General features: G+C 36.5%; 2 long non-coding RNA genes across 3 annotated transcripts in view; one reads left to right on the top strand and one right to left on the bottom strand.

Annotated features, from left to right (window-relative positions):
* Nucleotides 1-1533: 1533 nt before the first annotated feature.
* LOC111928122 (uncharacterized) lies at nucleotides 1534-15892 on the top strand. The gene is made up of 3 exons (XR_002863923.2): nucleotides 1534-1686; nucleotides 2189-2472; nucleotides 15779-15892. It is a non-coding gene; the product is annotated as an uncharacterized LOC111928122 (long non-coding RNA).
* The window catches only part of LOC111928123 (uncharacterized), a 356375-nt gene continuing 336897 nt past the window's right edge, over nucleotides 4341-23818 (bottom strand). For both annotated transcript variants that reach the window (XR_015287224.1, XR_015287225.1), the window contains one exon: nucleotides 4341-7894. This is a non-coding gene — a long non-coding RNA (uncharacterized LOC111928123). The remainder of the gene's footprint in view (nucleotides 7895-23818) is intronic.

The following is a 23818-nucleotide window of genomic DNA, read 5'->3' as shown; positions in this document are numbered from 1 at the left end:
AAAAATAACCTGAATTACAAATCCAATAATGCAAACACTAGGAACACTTAATGAAAGAAAAAGGAAGTAGATTTAAAACAGGTGTAAGTACTTATTTCTTTCTTAAAATTTCATCCACAGAGAATTTGGAAAACAGAACCTGCAGATTCAAAAAGGGGCTTAGAAAAATTGGTGAACAAGAAAAATAAATGGCTACTTCTGGGTGTATGCTCAGCATTCCTCATAAACAAATTATGGACACTGAGTGAAAGCAAGGGAAATGAAAGCTGTGGGCAGCATCTTCTATTGCTCTGTTGGTAACAGAAAACTATGCTGAAAGTACTAATGACTTGGCAAGATATTTCTTATGTTGTTGCTACAAGTGGAACACTTCAGGCTAAAGTGTCAGATTTATTTTTTTTTTACATTGAAGATCATTTCATGGTAAATGACTGGTATGAAATAATCCAGATTAAGGGATACCCCAGAAACCAGTTAAATATCCCAGAACTGAAAGGGATTTTGGTCTGGAATCCAGTGGTTTTTCAGCAATGCTCCAGAAAACTGTATCTAAAATATTCTACTATAATGTTTATTCTGACAGAGTTGTTATGACAATATAATTTAGAAATTGATTACAATGTGTGATTTTGTGTTATTTGGGGGCAGGATCTATTCAATATTCTTTTTTCCTACTTTTTACCTTTCTCTTGCATACTAGATTTTGCCTAGGAGAAGTAGAATTCAACACAGAAGCAAATATTCATAGAAATAAGATAAAACATTTGTCCAGAGAAGGGCCCTCATGAAAGATGTAGAAAATGTGTTTTAGGAGAAGTGTTTGAGAGAGCTGGGTTTAGTCTGGAGAAGAGGGGGCTCAGGGTGAACCTCTTCACTCTCTATTGAAAAAGGATTGTAATGAGGTGGGGCAGTCTCTTCTGCCATGCCAGAAGTGAGAGAAGAAGAAAATTAGCTAAGATGAGACGGGGGAAATTCAGATTACATGTAAGAACATTTTTCACTGTTAGGGTGCTCAGGCATTGGAAGAGGTTGCCCAGGGAGGTGGTGGAATCACCATCCCTGGAGGTGTTCAAGGGGCCGCTGGATCTGGTGCTGAGTGATGTGATTTAGTGTTTACAGTGGTTGTACTGGGTGGACAGTTGGACTGGGTGACCTTGAAGGTCTCTTCGAACCTAATGATTCTATGATTCTATTTGTTACATCCCAAAAGAGCTTACACAATCTCACATATCTGTCCCAGTGCTTGTGGTAGAGTTCAGAGGAGTGCTGATACATAGAATAATAAAAACACAGGACTAGAAAGCCAGAATGACAAATTTTAGTTCATCTCTTGTCACTAACTCGTTTCTGGGACAGGTTTGTCTAACTTGTTCTGAAATATTGCATTGATACATATTCTACATTTCCTTAGAAAATCATTATCATTAATTTCTTCTTAGTAAGTAATAAAAGTTAAATAAGGCATTTGATTAGACAGTATTTAGGCTGTATTAAGTGCTTCACAATATCTTTGCATAATTTTCTTTTTTACAGGTAGATCTGTCAGAAAGCATAGCACATAGCAGGCAATCAACAGTCCTTCATGTTAGGACTAATTCTGAAGCATTCCAGAGTGTTTCTGGGTACAACAGTGTGATGGATGTGCAGAAGTGCATTTGAGCTGATCTAATCTGTTGTACTGCAAAGGTTTGTCTCTCTCTTACTCTTTCTCTCTCCCTCTCCATCCTTTAACAAGGATCTGCTCAGTAAGCTGAGTTGAAACTGCCCCTGGTTTTGATGTCAGTGTTAGGATAATGAAAATCTTTACGGCTCAATAGTGTTGTAGGTTTTTGTAAGCTACCACCCAAGGATCCTCTATCAGTAATCACCAGAGGCTCTTCCATGCCTAGATTCTAAGTGCCGGGAAATTTGTGTTCAATGTTTCTACCACTTTATCAGTATGTTGGAACTGCAGTGTGTGAGGTCTTCTGTAGGAATATTGACAGCACTTAGTCTTTGAACACTTGGGTGGCTGGTGTTTCCCCTGATCAAATGGATGTGGAAGATATATTACTTCTGATTATCTATATCTGGAAGCAATATAGATAGTTTTAGCTCCAATCTCTGTTTGCATGTCTAACTTGGATAAAAGGGAGAAGTGTGTTGGGAGCTCTTCATATCGTCTCACAGGGCTTCATGTGATTAACAGGAGCTTGAGAGATGGATTAAAATGCCAGTGAAGCTTGAGATGTCTTTGCACTATGAAGAGTTTAATTTAATTGCCTGGAGATGCTGAAACATCATCAAAATGAGGGAAGAGTTTTGAAATGAATTTACAGTATTCTGCAAAGAGCTGTGCGCTCTTAACATAAATTTCACCATAAATTTATTCCTCAACTTCTTCAGTGAACAGATACAAGAGATCTTGAATATCTTGCGTGTTATATCTTCAAAGAGTATGTTTACTTACCTGCCTTAGAAGGACCCTGAGAGGTGAGTTTTAAATTTCCATAAAACTCAGCACTTCATAATACACTTACTACTACTACTACTACTACTACTACTAATAATAATAATAATAATAATAATAATAATAATAATAATAATAATAATAATAATAATGTTTAGTGTGATTTAAGTAATCAGTCTTCAGGTGAGCAGTTTATTGCCTCAAAAGGGTCATGCCAGCTTGGTTATTCCCTGATCTTGTCCTTTCAGAGGAAAAGCAGCAAGCTCATTGCATTACATCAACCCAGAACACGTGGATATAAACCTCTGTAAAACTAGGCAGCTCCCTAGATAATGATAATCCAGCTTTTCTGTACTTCATAGGAGGTATACTACATAATTCATACTTCAAATGAAGTATATATACTTCATTTTTCTTTTTCCATGGTTTTAATGAGGAGTTTAATTTTGCCTAAATAATTAAGATCTGAATGGACAACCCATTTTTTTTTTTGTAACAAGAGTGACTAAACTCTAGTCAAAGCATCATGTGAATTACTAGTAGGCCATGTTATTTGTGAATAAAGGAGAACTAATTTCATCATCTTTGATCTTGGATGTTACAAGCATACATTATGTTATGCTATGTTCTTTGGTCCAACTCTTCATATTTATATTGGATTGTGTTTCAAAGTGGTTGTTTTTTATTATTTTCTTTTTAAAAAAGAAAGAGAGCTTTAAATGTTTGTGTTCAGTGCTTTGGGGATGGATGTGCTTTAAAAATGTTCCAAGGTCAGAATAACAACTGTGTAATTTTTCTCTTCAACATCAGGCTAACTCATTTGATGATATATACATACACATGTGTACATTCTTAATAAAATGCATTAATCCTTTGACAAGACAGAATTATTTTCTAATGGAAGAATGACACATCTACTTTTTCCACATCTCAGTGCTACTCATTGATTTTTAGAAGTCATTCAGGAAAAAAGTGGCTGTCAGCTTAAAATGGAAAAGTGAAAAAGCAGGCAAGCATTAAGATTCCAAGAACACACTGTCACATTTAAAATATTATTGGTTTGCATTTATTTTTAAAATAACATTTCTAGGTATCTCCAATATAAAAAAATTAAAAAGTTTGGACTTGCTTGGAATCTTGACTTAAAGCTCACTCAAATGTTTTGCTCTGAGGTTTATGATTTTTCTCTAGTAATGTTACTACTGCAGTAGGTGTTGCAGTCTAGTTTCTCAATTCTGGGAGCTATGATATTCCCTAGCTTGATACACAGGCAGCTCCTTACTGCAACATGGCCAGGAACACCACCTTCTGATAGTGATATGCTACTGCCATGAAATTTTTTTCAAGGGTTGCCAGGCACAGAAGACTGTCATTGATCTGATACTTGCTTGAGATTTTGAGTCCGTGTTTTATCATTGATTGCTCTTTTTACTGGATGTTTCTGGCAGTACAGAAAGAGGGTGAGGAATGAGCCACTCTAAACCAGAATGCCTGCATACACACATTGAGGAAGGATAAACCATCTATTAATGCAGAACTTCTCAGATACTGGCTTTAGTATCTGCTTCTTCTGTGGTTTGGGGAAGTTCCCAGTGCTCTCTATACCTGAGTTCTCCATCTGGTATTTGGAAATAATAAGTTGTTACCTGAAGGGAAGAACAACTTTACTAACATCTTAGGGACAAAAGGTTGAGTGGGAACTGAGAGCTTCCTCTATATGTAACCCAGAGTTAAACAGCATCAGTCCAGCATGGCCTGTCCACAGTCCTGAGCTAATGGGCAGAAAGATTGACCAGATGAGTATAGCAAGAGAAACAGAAGACTGACAACTCATATATTGCAGTGATAAGTACTTTAATAGATTTTTCCCCTCAACAAAAGCAATGCCTGCAAATAGCAAATTTTACTTTATTAGTACAAAAACATAAATACAGATATGAGAGTTTGGATTCAACACTTGAATTTCCATCTTGAATTATTCCATCAACTGCCAAAGATGAAGAAAACTGTAGGTTTGAATTTTTCTTCCTATATTTTTTCCAGTGGGCTAAAATGGGAAAAGCATTGGCTTGTCCTTCCTCTATCTACTTTCAGACAGGAAACTTTGAAGGGAATCACAAGTATTTCTACTTCAGCAAAATGATGTGAAGAATGCAGCAAGTAAAAACATAATGTTTACCTTGTATTTGTCACTCTCTTAAATGTGACGTTAAGGATGTTTTCCAAAATTTACAGAAAAGAGAAGGACCAGGGGAAATTTTAATTTTGGTGACTGTATCTGAAGCCTTGATATCTCTGCAAATGTAAGATCTGAGCTTCTGTGCTTTCATGATTTAATAGAAGAATATTGAGATTTATATTCTTTACTTCAAAACTATATTTGTTACATCAAATGTAGTAAACTCATAAGCCAAAGGTGAGAAAAAGTTATCTTGTGCATTTGTTGAGGAATTTTCTGAAGGAGACGTTTCTTTCTCAACTCATGTGTTTCTACCTGAAACCTTCTAACTGTCATGAGATAGAGATAGTGCTTCCTAACGTATAAAATTTGTGATTGTTTCTGGTTTTCTAACACCTATTTTGTAACAGTTTTTAAGTCTGGACAGGATGCTTGCTGTGGGTGATGTGGTGGATGGGACAGAGACAGAGGGAGAGAGCCAAGGCAAAAGAAACAGGAATGAAGTGTCAAAGCATAGTCATGTGACAGGTTGGAGGCAAAAAAAACTATAAAGTCTTTGAGATATTTAGCTCAATGTCATATTTCCAGGGACAGTTCACTGTAGTACACCCATGTACAAGCCTTCCAGGTCTGTAGGGATTTGTAGCTCTTCTTGGGAGGAGAAATTGGATTACTATTGCCGGTTACCAATGGAAAGGGATGTTGTGTTTTCAGTAGTTAAAATGTTAATGGTAGATAGACCTTCTAGTCATGAAATAGAATAGTAGCTTTGCAGCAGTCGCTCTCTGCCTTAAGTTTTTAGGGTGGTTTTGGGATTCTAGCTGACTGAAGTTTATATGTCACAGGTGTTACTAAAATTCCTCCTCTTTTTCTCTCCCTTCTCTCCTTTAATCAATAATGACCCCAGAGAGATAATTTTTGTTGTTTTTAGTCATTCTGTTGTGGACTAAATTAGAATCTTGTGATATATTTAGAACTGTCAAGAAATTATACCTCTTCAAGTGTACAAGATGCCTGCAGTACAAAAGAAAGCTGTGCCATCAAAGGAATTGATGTTCTCCAGATAAATAATTCTGAAAGCTAAGTGCAGGACCTACAGGCCAGTCTTGGACTGGCTTCTTGTTTATTTGATGGTTTCATAGTAAAGTCATTAGAAGAAACATTTTTCTTCCTTGCAATAATGTGGTTTGCTTAAAGAGAGGCCTGCACTTGCTTTAAGAGGAGGCTTCACTGCAATGCATGTGAGTGGACAGGTAATTGTTTATTTTTAGCTAAACAGATATATTTTTTACCTTAGAAGACTGCATTGTCTGAAATCACAGGCACTGGCAAAGGTATTCAATTTGTTCAACATAACACTGTGTTAGCAATTTTCTCCAGACTGAAGACTTTAGAAAACAGCACAAAGTATGATGTTTAAAGGGCTTGTTGTATTGAGAAATATATCTTTCTGTAGCTAAGTTATTTGTGCACACTAGGCATGCTACATATGTACTTTGAGTTGGATACCCAGTGGAGACATGCAGTGTCAAGATTTTCTTAAAGTCTTGGTGTCAAGAAGGGTGAAAGTTTTGGTTATCATCTTATAAAACTGAGGGGGTGTGTGATGTAGAAGGTAGGTAAGGTAAGATGGCTTCCAATGCAAAGTTGCCAAATACCCTCTCAGACAGCTACTGCCAGTATGTCTTCTTAGAACAAAGAAACTGGATTTGGAAAACACCAGGGTGTGATACTAGACAAGCGTAGGAAGTAGCCCTGCTTCTCTGAAAACTGCTGTTGTAATAATTATTGCTTCCTTCTGCCTTGACAGCATGATGCTACCTAGCAGCAGTAAAGATAAGATTCTGGGGGAGGTACATACATGAAAACATGAATAACAACCACATTCTTAGTTTTGTATGTTTAGCTGGAATGATTCCAAAATGTGATTTGCTGGTTTTACCTGATCTACCCCAGTAGACTCTCAGATAGTGATTTGACAGTGGCATGTATTAAATGTGAAAATAGCGACATTGGATGTCATAAATTTACAGGACTAGCAGTCTTTGATCAGAATGATTGTTTTGGCAGAGAACAAAAATAGCATGTATATATAACATTGAAACTGCACATTTGTACTGTTACAGACAAGTCTCTGCACTCAAGCAATTCCAGCACACTTCATAGGTTGCCAAGTGATCTTCTCAGACTGGATTTAGGTCTTGAAATATTTGAGATGGTTGCTGGGTGATCCTTGAAGCAGCTGTAGGGAATGTGTAACTCTGCCCTCCTTTCACAAGGTTTAAAGGGCTTAAACCCAGGGGATCAGGGTTGCTTGCCTCTGATAAAGGGTAATGGTTATACCTGCACTAAATCCTCACAGTTGTGTCAGCTATGAAACAGAAGATTTCTGCAATAGTTTCTTATATGAAAGACATAACTAGATGACTCCTCTGGTGTCACCCTAAGGAAAAAATTAAATCTGTGAAAGTGACACTTCAGTCCCTTGTGGAATTGCGCATAGTTTTGTAAAAGGTTTGGATGCAGCTTCTGGGAAACTGAACTACCACATGCTAGGAGAGGTTAAGGCAGAGTTCATGTAGCTGATGACTGTTGGATGAAAATGAATTTATTTCTGTGCACTAAAGTTCAGTAGCAGATAACTATCCCATCAATTGTGCTGGCCTTTGCTGTGATCAGATATTTAAAGCAAACTGGCAGATGCCTGTAAGGTGCTGTCTTGATTGTTTCATACTGACATAAGATATTTGATTAGCTCTAAATTTAATAATAGGATTTCTCTGTCTTGGAAAATATTTCACATATTGTTTACAGTTCCATCTGAATCCCATACAGTTTCAAAGGGTCTGTCTGTAGATGGTGCACAGTAGTTTAAAGTTTTAAAATCTCTGGGCTTTGATTCAATATTAAGTGTTAAATAGAATGATGGTTTCCATAGTGTATGTAGGAAGAGAAAAGAGAACACCTACAGACCTACAGGAGGAGATGTAGGTTTCATGAATTTTTTTCCATGAGGAAATTGTTTCTATCTTGTCAGCTGTGATGTTATGCATCAGTCAGGGAGAAGAGCAATTGGGAATGGAATTGGAGAATTGAAACAAATGTTGATGAGAGAAAATATGATCTCTCCAATCTTCCCCTCCTGTGTAATACAGAAATCATCCCAAGGGAAAGAAAGGAGAAAACTACCTTGCATGAAGTCCATATGCTGAGACTTCTTGGTGCTTTTGTGGGAGCAAACAGTAGTTTTTCTTTATTCTCATTACCTACAAGAAATCAAATAACAAATAAGCAGGATGGTTTTTCCCATCATTTCGAGAATCAAAGGGTCCAAATTTAAAGCTCCATCTAAAAATCCAGCCAAATATTTTCAAGCACAGGATGTTTAGTTATACCTTTCTCTGTCACTTTTAGTGGTCTTTCAACATACTGAACAAAGATATGTATTTCCATAGCATTTTGGCAGACAATAGCAAATGCATTACAGCACTGTAATATACAGTATTGCATGGCTGTTATGTAAGAATAAACATTCAGTTTTGTGTTTGTGTTGCTAAATTTAGGTATTCAATATATTTTTCAAAAGACGAGTTGAAGGATCAGCTGCGTTATTCTCTTCATATGACTTCAACAAAAATATTCTCAGAAATTGGACCTAAATTAAACATTAATTTGTATAAGACCTCTACAAGGTCATTCTGTGCTCCTCTCAGTGAGAGAAAAGAAAGTGAAAACAAATATGATGAAGGTGATCTGAGTGACAGATGATATGTGAAGCTCAGAAAGCAGGAATCATAATGTTCCAGCAACTGAAGTTTTCTGAGGTGACCAGAAGTACTTTAGAAAACAGTTTAGGATGTAGATAAGATGTGCTATTGATGTCTAGAATGGTGAGATAGGCACTAGACATAAAATGTTGGTTTGGCAAGAAATAAATGAAGGAAAAACAAAAACAAAAAAAAGAAACAAAGGAACCTCACCTCAACACCACCCCCCTCAAAAAAAAAAAAATAATCAAAGTTACAAGACAGTGCTTTATAAATCTAGTAGCTGAACTATGGTGTCTTTTCTCTCACAAGGTAACAGCTCTTCATGGGAATTGTTCTACTGGTTTTCAGCTGTTTTCCATATAAGGATATGTTCAATGTGATCTAGAAAAAGCAATTTGGTCCATAACAGGATTTCTCTTTCTGTTGTATATTGTTCTCCTTTCATTGTACAATACATATGTGCCTAAAGCCACACGCAGGATAACTTCTGTGAATCACTTCTCTCTTGGGTGAAATTCAATAAAACAGAAAATAGCAGAAAAGAATGGTTTGAATTCAGACAGCTGTACAAGATCTTAAGAGTAAGGAAGCAACTGAGAAACGTTGTGATGGTTGGTTGCTCTTCAGTTTCAAGGGTGATCCTCATGTGGGTGGAATTGTTTCCATTGCTGATGCAGTGGGCTTTTATAAATTTAATCTTGGAAAACGAAACCATACTAAATATTGAGATTTCCTGTATAATGTATTGTGGATAACGAGGTATTCAGACCAATTATCTCTGGGTTGAATTTTATTAATACAAAGATGTGCAATTTCATACTATGATTGTGTTTCAAATGTTGCTTTTGAAGGCTCTATTATACCCTCTTCTAGGTCTCTGTTTATGCAAGAGCATATTTGAAATCTTGATTATAGTCATGCTAAAACTGTGCAGTGAGTAGATTGGAAGAGCAGGGAAGAGGGAATTATTTTGTGTAAAGGCATATACATACCCAAAGACTAAGTGCATTAGAAACTGCCACTAGGTTTAGCTGATTTACAAACACTGTGTTCACAGAGCAAGTTGGTATTATGCATTTTGAGAGACCTTTACATTATTTTAATCTGAAATTATAAAATGCACAACACGTGCATAAGTAGTAATGGATCTGGCAGCACCTATATGTACTTGTTTGCTTGGTTTTTTCTCAACAGTTAATACCACATTAGTCTCCACATCAGGCAGGTTTCCAAGTCCCACAGTACGTTTTGTGCTTGTACAAACCATAGAACTGCACTCTGTGACAACCATGAAGAAGAAGAAAAAAGATACTTATGTCAAATTTCAGACAAAACAAGGAATTCTATAAGCAATGAAAAGATATTTCTGCTTTCCTTCACCAAAGCTCCTTTTACGTTTGTTAAGAGTCACTTCTCACTTGACTGTTACTGAAGAATACTTAGAAATGCTTAACAAAAGTGTCTTTAAGCACTCAAACTCAACCTGGAAATGAATGTTAATTAAAAGCACTTTAAAAAATTGCTCTGTTCAACAAAAGCATTTCCTTTGACATATTATAGCCCTTGATACTGAAAAACACACAGAGAAATGACAGAGACACTTCAATTAGCTCTGAAACCTTTCTCAAATAGTTAGAATGAGGGGATTGGTTTATAGATTTGTAACACACACTTAAATGTCAGAAGCATAACTTTGAACTCAAAAAAATGACAAATAATTTTGCTCTAATGTGTAAACAGTACAAGTGATGCAGGGTTTAGATACTCAAGGGTTTAATATTTTTTATCAACTATTTTCTATTTCCACTTCCAGCATTATCTGAGCTTACAAAGCGGGGTATAGTTTGCTGTTGTGGTCATAAAAGACATGGCTGCTACAATCTTATTTATATAGTCAAACTTTATGTATGTTTATGCTATAAGTGGTGGATCTTAATCAATAACAATTTCAGATTTAATTTCATTTTATTTCTCCATCAAATTACTACTATAGGAAAAAAGGTGTAATACAAGCCAACTAAATGACTAAATGAAAATATCTTTTCTGCTTCATTTACAGTGGTAAAAGTAGCACTTTTGTCTTTCTTCTTTTTTGTGTTGTGAGAAGAGTGATTTTCAATCAAAGAGATGAACTAATTTTAGAGAAAATTATTTTTCTCACATATAGGCTCAGTCTCTAAGGGGTTAACAGTTTCCTGACATGGTCAAAACCAATATTTGAGGCAGACTTGGTTAGGCTGAGGACAGAATTAACTGCACTGCTTCTTGTTATAGAAGTCTGAGCCCAACAAGTTAGAGTTTCTCCCAAGGTAAATAAAAAAATTTACAAAACACTGCACAGACACCTTTGAGAAAACCATTTCCCCTTTCTCCTGCCTCAAGTAAGATGATGCCAAACCTCTTATGAAGATGGTCAAACCTTCATTCTATGCTGGTATATCATGAAAATCTTCTCTAATGAACCAAATTATCTGGAAATAAGAGTTCTCTCAAAGTAACCCACTTCTTTAAAGGGTAAATAAAGTCTACATCACCCCATACATGAGCTTGAACGTTGAGGGCAGCTATACGATGTCACCAGCATACTGTTAGTCTTAGCTAGAGGTTACCAGTACTTCCAGGGAGTGTGAGTGTGTGCATTGGTTATTCACTTTTTCATATGCTGCCCTGTCTTGTTTCAGAGTATATATATTACACAAAGAACAGTAAAACAGAGATTCTTTTCCCTTTCTGTTTTGTAGTCACAGGGCAAATGTAGGGACAAATATATTAGGCATTTTAAATATATGACCCAACTAGGCAACACTTCCCTCAAATAGTTTCAACATTTTCAGCATTATACACCCCTTCTACTTGAAAAATCATTATTAGAGATCCTCAAAGTAAGAAATGAATGAAATAGTCAATAGTTTTAGTTGATCTCTTTTTTTATTTTAGTTTTTGACTGGCTTATTATCTTACTGGGCCAATTGGCTCAGCAGGTGTTGCTACATGTCGTTCCTGAGGAGGCTTCCTGCTGACAAATTGGTTTGAAATCAAGAATTGCATTTATAATCTTGACAATAATAACGATGAGAAACATGCTTGTGAAGGCTGGATGAAAGGCAGATCATCTTTTCTTCCAAAGCTTAGCATAAAAGTTTTCAAACTATGTTCTCTCTTATTTTTAGCAAAGAACTTTGGAAATACAATAAAAAAGCCAAATTTAAGCCTCAGATGTATTTTTAACTATTTAATTTGTGCATATATTTGATAAATTGGATAGTCATATTCATGGGTTTAGGTCCTGATTAAGCACTATGGAACAATATTGTGTGCATCAGTATAGCAGAGAAGAACTGAGATACCAGTCATTCTATGGATTTTGAAATTAACTTGTTTCTTGTGATTTTTTTATTAGTTATATAAATATTAGACTTGTAACTAAACTTTTTTTAATATATCTGTATTTTTCTGTATCTTTAATTATATACTTTTCTAGTCAACACCTGTCGCCATCACATATTCAGGTAAAAGTCCTTCTGAAATAAAAAAAAAAAAAATATTTCTTGTGCCTGTGCAGGAAGTTTGAGTAGTTAGTGCAAAATAAACTAAGTGTGCCTTAAAACAGGAATTTTAGTTCACTTCAGTGAACTGTCAGTGAGCTGTTCCAGCTTAAAGCTTTCAGTTTCTTGGAACAGGTAATGCCTGTAAACCCCAGACGAGGCACTCACCATTAGTACAGAGGAAGGAAAAGCTGTGTGTTTTGCCTGCTCTCTGATCACATCCAGGTAGGCATGATAATCTTTTCATTAGGATTAATTTTCCCTTACTTTGAATGTGTACAGTCTCACTACCTTAAGCTACTTATAGGATACCGAATGGCTTCCTTTTGCCTAAACATGTACTTAACTCAGATGCAGAGAATTACATTTAATGTAAAAATTCCACCCTCATGGACCATTTCCAGTTTATGCTGAATCTGTTAATTTGAGCCAATGTAAAGCAGACAATGTAGCCAGACTTTTTACTGCTTCCTTTCTTTTCCATTGCCAGCAATGCAAGTAACAGGTCATAATGGAGACACTTATCCTTTAGTTTGATACCATTGGATTCAAATTTCTTTCTGACCTTGTATGGACAGATAGCTCAAAGTGATGTTTTCATGTCAAGAAATGCAAAGATAAACAGACTTTCAAAAACAGTATTGTACTTGCTTCTCCTACTGCCTCGAGCAACAGTGTTTCTTAGCTGGTTTTAAAACATAGTAGCCTCTGTGTGTACCAAATCTTCTTCCTTTTCCACTGGAGCCCTTATCATACCAGTCTACCAGGAGCCAACAACCACCTGACTGAAACTATGCATAAATATTTTCATAGAAGAGATGTCAATCTCATAGGTACTGATACATATAATAAACTTCCTTAGTACTGAAAGGAAATGAGATGACAATCTTGCCATTAAGAATGGAAAAGTACAAAGAAACAGCCACTGGGAAAAAAAAAAAAATCCTCTTATATACTGGTGACAATGTGATGGGCTTTGGAAGAAACAATCATGATCATGCTGTTAAGTGAGAATAAGACAGACAATATAGAGTTATAGCAAAATAGACTGAGAATACAGAATTGAATAAGCAGTGCAAGGAAAAAAGAGAAAATTTTTAGTTTTGGTTTTATTCCCTTAAAATCTGGTTTACACATAGTTGTGTAGGCCTTCATCTGAAAGATAAACAATTCTGCAGAATATGAGTTTTCAATATGATGACTCAGTCCCATTGATTACCCATGTAGTATTTTTCACATGCCTCGTTTAATATGCTGCTCTAAAACAGTTCTCAAATTGTGTAGACAAGTTAAAGTGCTTAGCAAAATCCATTGCAAAATGCCAAAATTGCATACATGAATTGGCTGGAACTCAAATAGATCTATATATGTTCCTATCAGCTTTCCAGACACTGCATTTATGTAATTGAAATACTAAAACTAAAAGATCGATGTGTTTTAAACTCCTCTGAAATGCAGTTGAAAACTAAATCCAAAAATGAGATCAGGTCTGGTTAGACATTATAACAGACACTGTGAAGAATTAGAATGTCCCCACAGATTTCTTTGTGAATGAGATTTGTCTTAAAAAAAATAGATTTGAGAGGACAAAGCTTGCTGTTGACTCTGCCTATTGAGGTAGAGATAAGAGTGACACCCTGATGCAAGATCTATAGAGCTCTACAGGAGGGAAAGATTAGGCCCCTGACTGCACCAGCATCATCCTCCTCAGTCTCATTTCTGGCTCCCATCCACACACCCTCTTTGCTTTGGGCCCATAATTGATTTGAGCTCACGTTCTGCTCCACAGCCCTTGTTGAACAGCAATGTAAGTATGCTTTGTCCAAACTTGTCTTGATTTGACTCTGACTCAGCACTACTGACCCATATGGTAACCAGCAGACTTTTGGCTGACGCAGAGTATGGCCAGCAGACCTATGCTGCTCTTGGTTGGGACTGTGCCTCTGCCTCGCAGTCACCCTTGGCTCTGACCTTCACTTTTGAATACTCCAATTGCTCATTGAAATAAAAAACACTGCCACTTGATTTAATAAGTGTACTGAAAGATAAAATACATGTTATCCATATTTTAGGTGTATTTTACTGACACTAGTCAGAATGTCCTGAAAAAAACGAGGGGAAAATCTTCCGTTTCAGAGGAATAGACACAATACCTTTATTCACTACTGAATTGTAAGATACACATATTCCACAGGCCCAAAATCATCTAAAATAGGACTGCATTCTGCCAGAGGCAAAGTGGGTTCAGTCATGGCAGAAAAATGACTGGGAAGAAGTTTCTGTGTCGTTTAGGAGCCTGGGCTGATTCCTGACACATATAGGTATACATATACCTATATGTCATTCATCTGGGGCAGGCAATCAGTGCTGAGGTTTTATTGGGTTACCTCTGCAAGCAGTCTAGCTGGGGTGTCTGGAGAGAGTTTAATTTAAGGCAGCGCTAAAGGAACAGCTGTTTACATGCAATAGTCCAGAGATCCTACTCTCTTTTAGTAATGAGAGCCAGTGATAAAATGTTAGCAAAGTATCTAATGGTATTTGGTCATCAACTTATTGCTCACAGCCAGGAGGGAAAGACTAAATTAAGGGGAAAATACTGAGGCATGGTAGGTAGTAAGAGTTTTACCTAATGGCTGAAAATCCAGTTTTTCAAAGTGTTCATGTATCTTTCTCCCCCATCACCAATTAAAATTGTGATATTTTTGAACTCTGGAGTCAGAATATATGAATAAAATAAGTGTTAGGTTTCTTTTTTTAAACAAGGTTATATTCCACCCATCTTTCCAAAATTTTCTGAGATTAGTTCCGTTAGACTACTTAGGATGTGAAACAAACCCCCCTAAACAATTAAATTTGAGACTTTATATAGTCCAGCAAGCTGGAAAAAGAATGGTATTTCAAGAGAACTGAATATTTTCTTTTATTGACTGCTAGTCAAACAGATAAAATTCTATTTTCTCATTAACAGATACAGAAATACAAACAACAAGTTAATAGCAGAGACAGTTTTAATACTGGCCACACTATTTCACCTGGGTTTACTGGAAGTACTTTGCTAGACATTAGCAAACAGGAAGTTTTATTTCCAGCGACAAGTTGCACACCTGGCAGAAATCCTTGTAACATGTCCTCTGACCCCCAGGCCCACATGTCAGATTTGTGCATGGCATATGAGGTCTTCCTAAGTGAATTCATACTCATGTAGACAGTGTTTTGCCCAACACTCCAAAGGAGACAGTGAAAAACTGGCTTCAGGAGCAAAGCTGGCACAAGAAGGCCCATGCAATGAGCTCAGTTACATGCCTGTTTTGACAGATCAGCCCTGGCATGAACACTGGCTTTCCTTGCTAAATTGGCTCTTAGCCAAATGCAGTGATAGCTAGAAAATAAATAGTATAGGAGGTGAATGTACTGACAAGGTACTGAGCAGTCTTCACTGCCCTTTGACATCCAGCATCTTTGGAAAAGGTGACCTCCAAATAGAAAAGATGGGGAAGGTAAAAGAAGTAATATTTACTCTTCCTGGTAAATAAAGATAATGGAACACAGATGTGCCATATGCCTGTGCAAACAGTAATTTGAATAGAATAAAACAATGCTTAAATTTAACTGCTTCTTTTTTGGAAATGCCTTATATTTATTATGATTTTTTATAATAACATTTAATTTAATTGAACTATTAGAAACTTTTTAAAATTTGTCTTTATCCTAGGAATGACTTGATTTAATTTGCATTAATGTTTTGTTTTCAAACAGTAGATATCTGAACTTCATTTGACTCTGCTCTGTGCCAAGTTGTCATTTTTTCTCTGTTCTATATCTTGGTTACAAACAGGTCACATTAAAATCTGGAAGCCAAAGTAACTAAATGGGCTCAAAGTTTCCTACTAATAGAACCTGAAGTCAGATGAGGACATTTCTCTCCAGGCACATCAGAATTCTGGATTAGGTAATTAACCTAATCTTTCACAGGTAATCTTTCACATTAATTCTGACTTCAACAGTTTCCATTTAATCACACTGATTTTGATCCCAAACCTACCAAGCCTACACTCATGCTTAAGCATGAGAAAGCAGTGATTTTCAGCCTTGGCCCTGACTCAGCATTCTTTTGGTATTCTGCAACTGTTTTTATTTCTTACAACCAGAAATAGAATCACGTACTGTTCTGATGTGATTTTATTGCCAAGAAACATTAAAGTGACAACTGCATCTCATTTCAGCTACTCCTCAAAATTATCTGAGGACTTCTTCAACTTTATTATGTAGTAAACTACAGAAGCTCAAATGGATTTTTTTTTTTTTCCAGGAATCAGACATCACTGAGTTAAAGTGGTTTAATGAGTTACAGCTATTCCTTAGCTGTTCTACATCATAAACAGTTAATGAAAAAGTGTAAATCAGTGCATTTTAACCTCTGATTGCAACAGCTTGACAAAGCATGCCCAGATCTGTTATTGATGTCTAAGTAGTATGTGGCAAGGACTTTATTTCATTGTGGTAAACCATTGACTGAATTTCAATAACTGTTGGAGGCAGCACTATAGGATCATTGCGGGTCCAAAGCATCTCTACTGAGTCTTAGGGAAAAAAGGTCATATTAATTTTTTTCTTTACTTCTCTAGAAAGTAATCAATGTGTTTTCTGTTAGGAGAGATGTTTGGGTGAGCTGGTAAGGATATAGAAGCAGCATACACTTTCCTTTTCTCCAAGATATCTTCCCCTACTCAGAACTGGAAGATGGGGAACTGGTATGTAAACCTGTACAAATGACAATTACTTTCATCTAAAATTCACTCATGATGGAAATAAGGCTGTTAATCTCAACAGAAGATATTTGTCGGGGTTTTATTAAGCAATTGAATACTAAGTACTCCTGCTAGAATTAGGAATTCCCATCAAGAATCTGAAAAGCAAAACATCAAAAGTCACAATATAATGAAATTTATATCAGATTTCTTAATTTTCTTCTCTTCATCGGTGTTTATTTTTTTCCCCACTGTTTACTCTCTTCTTATCTCTGTGTGATACATATATCACACAGTAAAAATTGTAATTCTCTGAATGCAAACACAGGTGACCAGCAGCTATGTTGTGCAGTCACACACAAAAAGCAGCATGTGAGACAAATTTTTGGATGCATTTCACCTTTATATGCAGTGATTATGAAGTATATATTCACTATTAGTGCTTAAAAATCTCAGAATCTGCCGATTTCTCTATATTGTGGCTTTTTTCACTACTATTTAGCTCATAACAATTCCATGCTGATATTCCCACATGAAGAATTTTTTGTTTATTTTTCTGTACACCAGACTGTCTCCATTTCCTATGGTTAGACAAATAGCCCATTAGTCACCTATAAATCTGTGTGGGATTAGGAAGTAGGTGGTAAGCAGCACAGATGTGACACAACTATATGAGAGAAAGATTTGTTCTAACAAGCATCTTGAAGTGTTTGTGTTGCTGACACAAATTATTGCATACGCTCTATTATTTGAAGCTACCCAGTGACTACCTACATAAATCTTCTATGGATAAATTTTTCTCTAGACAAAAAAAATCCTGAAACTGCTGAAGTTTTCCAGGTCTTCCCACAGGGACTTCTCCATTTCTGAACTGCTATTCCTGTTTTGCTCTCTCTGAGCTATAATGCACTGGTCTTTGCAACACTGCTGAAGGTTCTTGGGCATTGTGTAATTGGTCTTTGCTAACACTGGATGTCTGTGTCTGGCTCAGGTGAGAGTAAAGAACTGACTCGTTTTGGTTGCCCATTTTATTTTGAATCTGCAGTCCATGTACCAAGCTGTAGGAAAATGTTCTTGATCGCATATTCCTCTGATGCAGTAGTTGCCTGTCAGACTTTCTAACTCTTTATTTTTATTGATGGTAAATCCATCCTGCATTCCTCTTAGTTTACTGCTTAAAGCAGGGCCTTGAAGGATATGCAAGAATGAATAAATGAATGAGCACTGGTAATTCAGAAACAGAGGAGCAGTTATGTTTATTTTTCTACTTATGAATATGAAAGCCTGTACAATTAAAAACATTTAAGCTAAAGACCAAAAGCTACATAAAATCTTTGCAGATTTCTAACCATTTTCTTGGGATAAAAAAACCTCAACATACTCACAAAACTGATGATTGTTTTACAGTAACACCCTTTTCCTTACTTTCCATCTGCCCCTCCAATTTATGCCATCAATGGGAAGTAGTTGGATTAAGGTGCTTTCATTTTTTTGGTATGATGGTCTTTTTTATTTCTTCTTTCAGGATTTAATCCAAGTATTTATATCTGTATTCCAAGCGTCATTCCCTTTCTTGAGTGCAATATGAGGAGAAGAAAAAATTGTTTATAGAATCCCTTCCTCTCTTTATTCATTTCCTGCCACTTTTGATTACAAATGTGTTTTACCTGAGGCTTAAAAAAAAACAAAGCAAAGTGCAATGACAGAGTCCCTGTGTACAAGACCAACACAAAAGACTTCAGAAGCTAAAAGGATGTCCAAACCAAATATGCACTCTGAATATGAAAAATCCATAAGTTGAGACTTGTTCTCACAAAGTATTAGACAATTTAGCTAATAGTTGAATCATAGGTATTTACTTAATCTTTTCAAACACAATTTTCAAAACAGATAAGAGCTACAGAAAAAGTCTATGTGGAATAATTCTGTGTAAATTCTATGATTTTTAATTATACTGGCAGTTTTGAATTCACAGATTATTTGTGAAGACACCACAATTTTGTGAGTATGTTTATCATTCAAACCGGTGTGACAGTATTGCATGCAAATTTGTAGTGCCTTGAAAGCCTCTGAAATTCTTCCAGTTCCAGACTTTGTAGGTCCTTATTCAAGTTTGACACCAGCCACTTATGTTGCACACACTAGTTTTTCTTTCCTGTCTGGATCCACATACACAAGAGAACTTGAAAAACATAAACAGCTCCAGTGTGAATAGATTAAATGCTATGACTGGGGAAAGACAGTAAGGCAGCTCAGAACTTTTGGTCATACAATGGGTTTGGGGCCAAATATCTGCTTATGTGAGGCAGGAACTCCACTTTAGACCTAAAGAGAATGATAGGTGTGTCGGTATTTATTGTTAGCATTTAGTAAGACATGATACAATCATCTCTTCTTTGTTCTGTAGAACATGTGTATAGCTGAACCAAAATACTATGTAAAGAACTAAGAACAATAATGTGAGATTGAGGTGCAATTCAGAGGGGAAAGAATGCTTATACTTGTATTCAAAAAGTTTTAAATATGTTCATAAGGTAACTAATTTCAAATAATTCATCACTTTAAAATAATATTTCCCAAGGGTGTAAATGCTTAGAATTAAATGCCCTCTCCACTATTAGTAGTTTTACAGCAGAAACAGAGGGGTTTAAAAGTTCCTGGCATTCTGTTATTTAACTTCTTCCCACTGGTAATCTTGTCAGATTTTCACACATGCTAAAATGAGAGAAAGGCACAGAGGAAAAAACCTTGATTTCAAGACCACTGGCTCATTTAATTCAGTATCATGTTTCTAATAGTGGACTATGTCAGATTTCCAACAAATGACAAAAATAAGCAACTCATATTTGTGCCCACATTGCCAAAACTGTTTGGATGCCTAAATCGTATTGATATTAACCTTTGTGAATTTAAGCTCTAAGGAATAAATTGCCTCGAGCATCTCAGATGACTTGACATAGCAACAGAATAAAATAGAAGTTTATTCCTAACCTGTGGCAATGACTAGTTGGATTATTCACTGGAGCATTAGGGATAATGCTTTTTCTGAGTTCATTTGAGAATTACCTGATCTACCATGTACAAGAAAGACTTATATCCTTTGGTCCTCTGCACAAGAAAATATAAATGGGGTACTGGCATATCCATACCCACTGCCTAGTTGCTGTCTTTGTGCAGATGCTGCTATCTTTTGTAGGGATTCTCAGGTGTCTAGTAAGGTATGATGTTATTGAAACCATTCTTCAACAAATTTGGTTGAAATTGGCCAAAACCTACAGAAATTACAAGAAAGGACTATACTTTTACATAATTCTCCCCCACACAGTGTTATGTACTTGCCATCAAGACTTTAGGCCTTAAAAAACTTAAATCAAGATAAATATCTTCAGTGCTTCAAGCAATGAGAGAGCTTATTTCTGATAGTGGATTTGCACATAACATGGACAAAGGCTCTAAATCAAAACCATGAGCTGAATGCCAGAGAATATTGCTGTTTTGCCTTCTTACATGTTCTTCTGAGAGGTAATAATAACCTTAAGCCATTTTTTATTAGGAAGACTCAGATCCATTTTTCCAGTTTTCTCAGCCTCACAGCCCCTATATACAAAAAATTAACTTGTTGTGAATTGCAAGCCCAGTTCCCATTACTCAAAAAAAGAGAAAATACCCTACATTCATCTTCGATTAAATACGTGGAACTCATCAGCTCTGGTGATTTTCACTACACCATAGGGCTGTTACTTCTTGTAGTCAACTGTCACGCACATATCTACATGTGGATTTTGGATGCTGGCAACTGAGTATGCTATGAAATTTATGTTGTTGTGTACTGTGGTTTATCAGCCTGCTTGAAAGTTAGCCTCCAAGGAAGCAGAAAAAGGCTTGCGGTGAATGTTTGAGCAGCAGTAAAATAAGAAAATATAAATGAAAAGAGATATTTAAAATAGTAATACTTCCTTCAACAATTCTAGAAAGACCATCAGAGGAAGGAAAACAGCTTTCATATCACATTCAATAAACAGAGAGGCTCTCTTACTATCAGGTGTAGGGAAACTGTGTGTAAAATCAAGGGACTCCACAAGAACCTAGGAAATCTCTGGCAAAGACCCAGTTACATAGTTCAGATTCCACATGAGCTGCCAAAAGTCTGATTTCAGGTGAAAATGGATTTTCTTCCTGTACAGTTCTCTCAAGAAAAACTGCAAAAGACATCATATTTCTTTGTCATTTACAGTTTTCATGGGATTCTTTCAGCACTGGGAAAACATGCCTTCTTATTTTGTTATTTTTGGTTTTGTTGGGTTTTTTTGCTATTTTTTCACATTGGTGGGTTGAGGTGTGGGGGGTTTGGCTGTTAATAATTTTGAGTGTTGTTTTGTTAGAGTATTTTTTATTATTGTCTTTTCTTCTTTGTCCTTTCTATTCTGCCCATCTCGTCTCTTATTCTTCATTAACATCATTCCTTCAAGCAGTTAGTATTGGACTCAGATTTGTGGTTGTTAGTAACACTTGCAGAAAGAAGCTGAGTATTTGAAATTCTTTATCCATCCTTTGCATATACATACTACCTAGAGACTCAGATAATTAGAAGAGAGATAAATATTTTCAATATAACCAGTGATAATTAGGGAATTCCTTTTAATACCACGTAGGAGGAGACAGACGATGCCTCTAACAGATTTTCCTACCTGGCTAGAGTTTTCTGATTTTGGCTGTGTATTTTCCAGTTAGAGAAACAAGGAATATTTTTATTATTGTTGTTACTCCAGACAGATATTTTTTTTTCAAAGTATTCAAATGCTATTTATTTTTGTATTGAGGATTTCTCTCTCCAAAAGTGTAGTCTATGAGCAGTTTTCTCTAAAGTTTTAATAAATATCTAGGCAAGTCACTATCTTGTCAGTCAGAGGCAGCACAACTTTCAGTGATTCAGAGCAGTTATTTTCATGAAAAGTATTGTCAAAAAATACTTTGTAAAGTGGTAACATATTTGAAACAGAAAGCTTACTATCAAACTCAACTATTATTTTTCAAGTTGTTTAATAAATAAATTAACTAATTAATCTAGCAAGCACCTAGCTATGATTCAACCAAATATAAATACCTATAATCCTTACACACACGAGTGTGTATAGCTGCTGATGGCAGTTCAGTCAGTAGATATTGTTTAAATTAGATCATAACTATTGATATAATTTTTAGGCTAGGTATTTGTTAGTAATACAGTATTCATGTCTCTTATTTAGAGAAACGAAAATGTCTGTTTTCCCTGAAAACAGCATACATTTTATCTTCCTTTGGGTATATTTTCATAATTATTGTTTATTAGATTCTCCTCCTTTTAATTGGAATGTTTATTGATAAATAGAACAACTGATCAGAAGAAAAAAAGCTGAATTGGAACTAGTATGGAAAAAACAAAACTCTAAGCTGTTAATATAGGAAAAAAGTCTTGATTTTCTTAACTGTCTGGAAAGGTCCTTTTGCAAAGCTAGAATTGAAGTGCTCAGATCAAACACCTTAAATGCCCAGAACTGGGTCAACATCAATAAAAGGAATGATGAAAAATATTTTACTGATCAGCATAGCATGTTTCTTTCAGAAAAAAATATGTGCCAAAATCCTACATCACTTAAAGGATTTTGCATTTATATTCTCATATGTATGGGATGAGGACATAGCTGGTGTAAACTGGATTAGCTTCCTGAATTCCAGGACTGCTAAGTTATTCTTCTTTGTGAATAACTTCTGTATTTCTGTCCTGATGGACTAATGTACAATCAGAAAAGAGACGCCGGGAAAAAAAACTAACATACCTTTCAAAGTATCTTCTCCTTAGAAGAATAAAAAATTTGCTTGATTTTCGTATTAAGGATTAGTTCTGATTTGAGGTAGGTTGTTTCACTATGTATTCCTGACATACTTTCTGTCTCCACAGCACTAAAAGTCAAAGTAATTAACTGTAAGGTTGCAGTGGGTTGACATTGGCTGATATCAGGTGCCCACCAAAGCCACTCTCTCCCTGCCCTCCTCAGGTGTAGAGTGGAAAGAAAATACAACAAAAGGCTTCTGGGTCAAGATAAGGATAAAGAGAAATCACTCACCACAGGCAAAACAGATTTGATTTTGGGAAATTAATTTATTTTATTATCAATCACATCACAGTAGAGTAATGAGAAGTAAAACCAAGTCTTAAAAATACTTTTCTCCCACCCTTCCCTCTTTCTCAGGCTTAAATTTATTCCTGAGTTCTACCTCCCCCAGCAACGATGCAGGAGGGTGGGGAAATGGGGGTTACCATAGTTCACCACGCTATATTGCCTCTACTTTCTCCTTAGAAGCAGGACTCCTCACAGTCTTCCAGTCCAGCTTCCAGCATGGGGTCCATTCCAGGGCAGTCAGTCCTCCATAAACTTCTCCAATGTGAGTCCTTCCCTCAGTTTACAGCCCTTCACAAAATGTTTCAGTGTGGGTTCCTCCCACGGGGTGCAGTTCTTCAGGAACTGGCTGCTCTGGTGTGAGTCTCCCATAAGTCCTGCCAGCAAACCTACTTGAGTGTGGGCTTCATTCTGCATGGGTCTACAGGACCTGCCAGAAACCTGCTCCAGCAGGGTTTCCCTGGCAGTGCCAGCCTCCTTTGGGCTGCTCCAGGCTGTAGCTGCAGGCAGATCTCTGCTCCACAGTGGACCAGCTTAGGCTGCAGAGGACCAGCCTGCCTCACCATGATCTTCAGCAGGGGCTGCAGGGGACCCTCCGTAGTGCCTGAAACATCTTTTCCCCCACTTCTTCACTGACCTTGAGCATGCAGAGCTCTACCTCTCATATATTAGATTTAAAGGACCATAGAATGGTTTGAGTTGTTAGAACTAAAAGGCCATGGCAGGGTGGCCACACCCTGACCAGGTTTCTCAGGATCCCATCCATCCTTCACTTAAACTTCATGGATGGGGCATCTACAACTTCTCTTGGGAGCCTGCTCAGGGCCTCACTACCCTAACAATAAGGAATTTTACCCAGTATCCTATCTAAGCTTTCTCTCTTGCCATTTAAAGCCATTATCACTTGTATTGTGATGCCCTTGCAAAAAGTCCTCTCCAGCTTTCTTGAAGCCTCCTTTAGGTGCTGGA

This window comes from Cyanistes caeruleus, chromosome 5, assembly GCF_971803275.1.
Source record: "Cyanistes caeruleus chromosome 5, bCyaCae1.hap1.1, whole genome shotgun sequence".
NCBI lineage: Eukaryota > Metazoa > Chordata > Aves > Passeriformes > Paridae > Cyanistes > Cyanistes caeruleus.
Note: the sequence above shows the minus strand (reverse complement) of the source record. Positions and strands in the feature narration are given on the sequence as shown.